Source organism: Notamacropus eugenii, chromosome X, assembly GCF_028372415.1.
Source record: "Notamacropus eugenii isolate mMacEug1 chromosome X, mMacEug1.pri_v2, whole genome shotgun sequence".
Lineage (NCBI taxonomy): Eukaryota > Metazoa > Chordata > Mammalia > Diprotodontia > Macropodidae > Notamacropus > Notamacropus eugenii.
In genome coordinates, this window is record NC_092879.1 from 21,107,606 (window position 1) to 21,115,742 (window position 8,137).

The following is an 8,137-nucleotide window of genomic DNA, read 5'->3' on the forward strand; positions in this document are numbered from 1 at the left end:
TCTTTATGATTTATAAAGTCATTAGCTTCCACTTGCCCAATTCTAACTTTTAAGGTGTTGTTTTTATCAATTAGCTTTTGTATTTTCTTTTCAATTTGGCTAATTGCACTCTGTAGGATTCTTTTCACCTAGGAACTCCTTGGGTAGAGGGTCTTGACCAGCAAGACCCTCATCTCAGAAGCAATGAATGAGGTGGGAGGCAGGATGTAAGGCAACTCCATTTATTCAACTGAGAATCAGGGTTTATAAAGGCTGTAACCACAATCACATGCAGGCTGAGCTCATCCCATTACTTCACCATCTCATGACTTATCCACGTCCTTGCAACCGAAGCAAGTAATGAAGCATATCTTGCTCCTGAAGCTAGTTCCTGAGTTCCTAGACCCAAATGCAACTTTTCTGCAAAGAAAGTCAGTATCTGCAGGAACATCAGGTTCCAGGGTCATGGAGAGCTTCTGCCAGGGTTTGAGTAAGCGCAAGTCCCATGGGAACAGGCTTTGCCTCAGCTATGGCCTTGATCACAGGACTCGCACTCCCTTGAGCCCTCTACAGTACTCTTTAAGGAGTTCTTTTTTTTTTTAGTGGATTTTTGTATCTCCTTTTTCATTTGGCCAATTCCACTTATTAGTTTTCCAAGCTGTTGACTCCTTTTTTTTTTCGTAATTCTCTTGCATCACTCTCATTTCTTTTCCCAGTTTTTCTACTACCTCTCTTATATGGTTTTTAAGCTCCCTTTCCAGCTCTTCCATGAGTTCTTTCTGGGCTTGAGAAAACTTTTCAGTTTTCTTTGGGGTTTTGCCCACAGGCGTTTTGACATTTTTGTCTTCTTCTGAGTTTGTGTCTTGGTCTTTCCTGTCACCATAATGACTTTTTAGGGGCAATTTTTAAAAATTGTTTTTTGCTCATTTTTGTGGCCTTTCCCCTTTCTTTTAAATTTGAACTCTGCACCTGGGTTGAAAGGGGCACTGTCTCAGGCTTCTTGTGCCAGTGGCTACAGGCTCGGACTACTTACCTGGTATTGTGCTGATCTTGTCCTGAGGCCCCAGAGAGGCCCTGGTATCTGGTACCATAGCAATGGCTGACACTGCTGGAGGCCATAGCTTTCTGGCAGCTTATCTGTTGCTGACCTAGGGTCCTAGTGATGGTGTCTCGTATGTGCTGAGGTCCAGTGGGGTGTTTCTGCATTTTTCTGGGGTTCCTCTGAAGCATGCTGAGGTATATCTGACTTTCTTGTCATGCTGGAAGATACCTATTTGCCCAGGGCTACATTGAAGGACATGGTGGTTTTCTAAGCTGGAGTCTGTCAGTTCACCTAGATATGCTAAGGTATGTGAGGCATTCTGGTGTTGTCATTTGCCTGCTCTGCCATGCTGGGGCTCAGGATCTCCTGCTGGTTGGATGAAGTGGGGCTTACCACTGATTTTCTGGGACTCTCCCTGTTTTGGAATGTACTGTCCTTTTACCCAAATGTGACAAGTTGCATTCTAAAAGGACTACATTACAAGCCAAGTCAAGACAATATATGAACAAGTATTTATTAAGCACCTAGCAAACCCCAGAAACTGTTCCATACTCTGCAGATATAAATATAATGAAGGAAACAAACCTTAATCACAAAATCCAATACATATTATTTAAGTGTCTTAATGAGTTGTAATATATGATACTCATCCCAGAGAAGACTTTAATAACAATGCATGCCATTGTTTTGAATCAGAGGCAAGGATGGCAAATGGGGATGGCTCAGTGCAGTTCATTAATTCAGGTTTCCACAAGGCACAGCCTATGGACACCTCCTGCCTTGGCAAAATTCCAAGTATTCTCGGGCATGGTATTTTTATTTCCATTGCCTTGTTCGAGATAGAGTTAATTGATAAACTACTAAATTCCTGAGAAATTAAAGACTTTGATGATGTAATGACTTTTACATAGGTATCTTTGAAGCTTGTCCACAATACTTATAATTGATGTGCGTGTACAGGTGGCAGTTTATTGAAGGTGATTGGAGGGATACAGAAAATATTCACTCCCCCATCTCAAAACCTCTCCAGCGCTGACCTGTAAACTCCACTGGTTCTCCATGATATAAGGAAATAGCCTCTGGTATTGGATTTGGAGGCAATAAAGATGGCTCTCTGCCCAGTTCCTGCTTTGGCTCTTCTTTGCTTGTGTGTCTGGGTTAAATCAGCATCTACCACATTTTACAGTAAGTGGAGAGGTTGTGGGCATTAATCTAGGCAAATCTCTATGAATTTGGTGGTTACAAACCTAGGACTGACCCCCAGGTGGAAGGTTGCACAGTTTCAGTCTCCCCACTTGCTTTCTCCCCACTTTCCTTCTAAAATAACTAGGTAGAATCTTTCCCTGGTTTTTATTTAATGGAGATGGGGGGAGGGGAGACAGCATGCTAGCAAAGTCTCTGCAGAAGGTAGGGATCCCAACATGGGCCCCAAGCTGGAATCCATAGGTCATTTTTTACAGCCTTCCTGGGAAATTGCAAGCTGGCGTAGGAGGAAGCCTAAAGTGCCTTAGGTATTACTGGGCTGCTGCTATATGTCAATTGATGTATATTCTGCTTTGCCTGGATTCTTCATGTTTTTTTGTTTTTGTCCTGTGGGTGAGAGAAAAGGGCAGTACTGAAGAAGTCTCTGCAAAAGGAGAAGATCCCAAAATGGTCTCTAGGAAGGAGCCCTAGACTGAAAATTCAGACAGTGAATCCCTGCTGAGGAAGAATTCAGTGTCCATGAAGGCGGCATCAGCTGATCCCAATCACCAGTTGCCATGGAGACCAGTCTGTTTCCAAGGAAACCTCAGAATCTGAATTTCTAGCTCTCCTCTGAGACAACTCCTTAGCAGGCCCCTGTTTTTACATCAGCCAAGAGGAGAGGGAGGGTGTCTTCACTAATTTGTTCTGAGCAGTCAGATTGGCACAAATTAAATCCCAAGGTATTTCAAAAGAACAGGAGATATGCACACATATACATATATGCAAATGCCTATACACAGCAAGAAAGTTGCTAAGTTAGAGGGAGATTAATAGAGAAACTGACAGCCACAAAGGATGGATAAGAAGCTCTGAAAGCCAGCTGTGGCTACAAGGCTTGTGGAAAGAGAAACAACAAACATGTCATTCATCATAACATTAAAAAAAAAAAACAAAGCAGTAAGTTTGTTATTGTTCAGTTGTTTCAGTTGTGTCTGACTCTTTATGATCCCATTTGAGATTTTCTTGGAAAACATATGGGAGTGCCTTACCATTTCCTTCTCCAGCTTATTTTATGTGTGAGGAAACTGAAGCAAACAGGGTTAAGCGACTTGCCTGGGGTCACACAGCTAATAAGTATCTGAGGCTGGATTGGAATTCAGGTCTTCCTGACTCTAGGACTCTGGCCACTGTACCACCTATCTGTTATAAAATAACTATAGACAACATAAAATATTGGGGAGTCTACTGGCCAGGACAAATCCGGGAATTATATGAACACAATTACAAAACATTTTGCAGACTAGAGACTAGAATATCAAAGGGAAATGATAAAAAAGAAATTGAGAATAAAAAGCATTGGTCACATGTACAGGATTACAGCTATATTACAAGGTAACAATCATCACAACATTTCAGATTGATTAAGGAAAGAAAAATAGAACAATGAAGGAAACTACACAAGGGAAAATCAGCCACAAAGGGACTTCATATCCCATATCTGATAACCCTGAAAACATAAATTACTTAGGAATGATGTCCTTATCTGATCATTACTTCTAGGATAACTAGGAAACAGTCACAAATTCAGGTTATATCAACAGCTTATACCATTTTCCACAAATAAATTCTAAATGGATATGTCATTATAATATTGAAGATCATATTTTTAAAAAGTGAGAGAGAATATCTACCTTTCATAGATCTAAATAGGAGATAAATTCTTAATATAGTGTGCATATGTGAGGACTTTATTTATCTTGCCAAACAATGTATAGTATACAAGGTGTTCTTCAAGTCATGGATTATCTCCTCCCCAGAAAATTGATAATTAATTTGTGAAATTATGAAATGGGGGTAGGCTTGCCTGGTTCTTTGTGTATTTATTGGGGAAGCTCATGACTAACATTGAGAAATGAGATAGTAATCCTACTTAATTAAATTCAGAAGGTATGAGAGCAAAAAACAAAGAAAGGCAACAATACACAGTGAGATGGGTACTGAAGTAGACAGCCATATGGGAACAGACAAGGTGAGGAAGAGGATGAGGAAGAAGGAGAGGTAGAGAATGTTTCCTATATGACCGTGGATTGGACTGAGGAGCACTAAACAGCATGGACCAGATGAAAATGGAAGAGAGCTTAGGGGGTAAGAATTTGAGGTCTCAGGGGTAGAGCCAAGATGGTTGAGTAGAAGGATGGACCTGCTCTAGCTCTACTCCCATAGCCCATAAAATATCTGTAAAAAATTATTCTAAACAAATTTTAGAGCAGCAGAAGTCACAAAACAGCAGAGTGAAAGAGATTTCCATTCCAAGACAGCCTAGAAGGCCAACAGAAGTCTCTCACACCCGGCTGAGAGCAGAGTGCAACCCAGCCTTGGCTGGGTGGCACAGCATGGGCAGGACTGGAGCAGGCTTCAAGGTGCAGAATCACAGGGAGCAGCTGCAGTTCCCAGACTTCTTACCCCACAAATGCCAAAGATAGCTTTAAAAGTTAGTAAGAAAGCTCTTTAACTTAGGTGGAAGGGAAGTGGCTTCTGGCCTCAGCTCCAGCCCCAGGGCAGCAGCAGCCACTGCAGTAGCAGTGTTCATTTTTGGAGCCCTTGACCTAAAGACCCTGGGGGAATGCAGCAGCTGATCTGAGTCTCACTTCTCAGTGGTGGTCCTAGGGTGAGGCAGAACACTGGCATGGTGGAGCAGGTAGAGGCTCTGGAGAGGGAATCCTACTCACAAATCTTGGGCAGAAAGGAGTACTTCTGGTTGCCCATAGACCAGAGCACAGGCCAGGAGAGGAGGAAATTCCTCTCCTTTGTGCCACCTTGGAGGAACTGAGAACTTAAAGATCCCTAGAGTATATCCTCAACTTGACAAAGGACTCAAAAGTCAAGTAACTGTCTGGGAAAATGCCCAAAAAAAGGGAAAAAATAAGATTAGAGAAGGTTGCTTTCTTGGTGAACAGGTATTCTCTCCTATCATTTCGAATGAGGAAGAACAAAGCATACCATCAGAGGAAGATACAAAAGTCAAGGCTTCTACATCTAAAACCTCCAAAAAATATGTAATGGTCTCAGGCCATGGAAGAGCTCAAAAAGAATTTTGTAAATCAAGTAAGAGAGGTGGAGGAAAAATTGGGAAGAGAAATGAGAGTGATACAAGAAAATCATGAAAAGCAAGTCAACAGCTTGCTAAAGGAGACCCAAAAAAATGCTGAAGAAAATAATACCTTTAAAAATTGTGTTAGTTCTTCGTTGCTGAAGAAGACCATGCCATCATAAAAATAATGACATGTCTTATACTTGACTTTGTTTTGAGTGAGGAAGAGCTCCTTCAGAGCCATCTGAATCCAGTGACCAGATATCCATCAGGATGACTGGAGGTGACCCAGGATGAGACAATTGGGGTTAAGTGACTTGCTCAAGGTCACACAGCTAGTCTGAGGTGAGATATGAACTGAGGTCCTCCTGACTCCTGTACTGATGTTCTATCCACTGCACCACCTAGCTGCTGACTAACCCAAATGGCAAAAGAGGTCCAAAAAAACAATGAGGAGAAGAATGCATTAAAAAGCAGAATTAGCCAAATGGAAAAAGAGGTTCAATAGCTCATTGAAGAAAGTAGTTCTATCAAAATTAGAATGGAGCAGATAGAGGCCAATGACTTTATGAGAAACCAAGAAATTACAAAACAAAACCAAAAGAATGAAAAAATAGAAGACAATGTGAAATATCTCATTGGAAAAACAACTGACCTGGAAAATAGATCCAGGAGAGACAATTTAAAAATTATGGGACTACCTGAAAGCCATGATCAAAAAAAGAGCCTAGACATCACATTTCATGAAATTATCAAGGAAAAATGCCCTGATATTCTAGAACCAGACAGTAAAATAAATATTGAAAGAATGTACAATCACCTCCTGAATGAGATCTGAAAAGAAAAACTCCTAGGAATATTGTAGTCAAATTCCAGAGTTCCCAGGTCAAGGAAAAAATAAGCAAGCAGCCAGAAAGAAACAATTCAAGTATTATGGAAATACAATCAAGATAACACAAGGTCTAGCAACTTCTACATTAAGGGATTGAAGGACTTGGAATATAATATTCCAAAAGCCAAAAGAAGTAGAATTAAAATCAAGAATTACCTACTCAGCAAAACCGAGTATAATACTTCAGTGGAAAATATGGTAATTCAATGAAAAAGAGGACTTTCAAGCATTCTTGAAGAGAAGACCAGAGCTGAATAGAAAATTTGACTTTCAAACACAAGAATCAAGAGAAGCATGAAAAGGTAAACAAGAAAGAGAAATCATAAGGGACTTACTAAAGTTGAACTGTTTACATTCCTACATGGAAAGATAATATTTGTAACTCTTGAGACTTTTCTCAGTATTTTGGTGATTGGAGGGATTATATACATATATATGGACAGAAGGCACAGGGTGAGTTGAATAGGAAGGGATGATATCTAAAAAAGTAAAATCAAGGGGTGAGAGGAATATATTGGGAAGAGAAAGGGTGAATGGAATGGGGCAAGTTATCTGTCATAAAAGAGGCAATAAAAACTTTTTCAGTAGAGGGGAAAAGCAGGGAGGTGAAAGGGAAAAAGTGAAGCTTACTCTCATCACATTTGGCTTAAGACACACTCAGTTTGGTATGAAAATCTATCTTACACTGCAGGAAAGTAGGGGAGAAGAGGATAAGTGAGGGGGGGGATGATAGAAGGAAGGGCAAATGGGAGGAGGGAGTAACTAGAAGTAAACACTTTTGGGGGGACAAGGTCAAAAGAGAGAATAGAATAAATAGGGGATAGGATGGAGGGAAATATAGTTAGTCTTTCACAACATGACTATTATGGAAGTCTTTTGCATAACTACACATGTATAACCTATATTGAATTGCTTGCCTTCTCAATGGGCATGGTGGGGAGGGAGGAAGGGAGCAAAGTTGGAACTCAAAGTTTTAGGAATGAATGTTGAGAATTGTTTTTGCATAAAACTGGGAAATAAGAAGTACAGGTAATGAAGTATAGACATCTATCTTGCCCTACAAGAAAAGAGAGAGGATGGGGATAAGGGAAGGGAGGGTGTGATAGAAGGGAGGGCAGATTGGGGAAAGGGAGAATCAGAATGCACTGTGGCTTGGGGTAGGAAGAGGGGAGAGATGAGGATAAAATTTGGAACTCAAAATCTTGTGGAAATGAATGTTGAAAACTAAAAATAAATAAATTTTTAAAAATTTGAGGTCTCTTTTTTTAAGGTTTTGGGGGTAGCAGACTAACTTCTATCTGTGCCACCTTATTCTTCAACATAACCAAATCATCTAAAAATTATCAGTAAAATTTCAGTCACCATTCCAATATTTATCTGCATCTTTTTGATGTTCTGCTGGTCTGGAACTGTGGAAATCTGAATTTTGTTTGGAATTTACATATCAGAGAATCAGAAATTTTGACATACAGCAACTAGAAGGCTTTCCTTGCTTCAGTATATATTAACAAGAAATGAATTTTGGTCAATATGTGATGCAATTGGTAAATTATGCTCCTTTGATCTTTGAGACTGTTTGCTACTTCCAGATTCTCCTTTGCGATCTTATTTCCTGTTTCCTTTATTCTGGCTACTTATAAAGTTACTTACTAAACTGCCTAGAAGGAGAGGGTTGGTTAGTGGGACCAGAATAAGATACAATTTTAACACACAGAGTTATTAAAATTTTATCAGTGTGAGGGCATAACCTGTTTTGACCCCTGAATAAATGGTAATTTATGGAGAAGATTCATGGTATGTTGAAAATAGTTGACTGAGTGTCCTGTAAAAGTCTCTCTATTACATCAGTGACCTCATCTTACAAGACAGCACTTTTCAGTGTCAACCCGATGATCCTATGTGGCATCAAACCAAATGCATCTGGTGGATCCCAGGCTACCATATACAT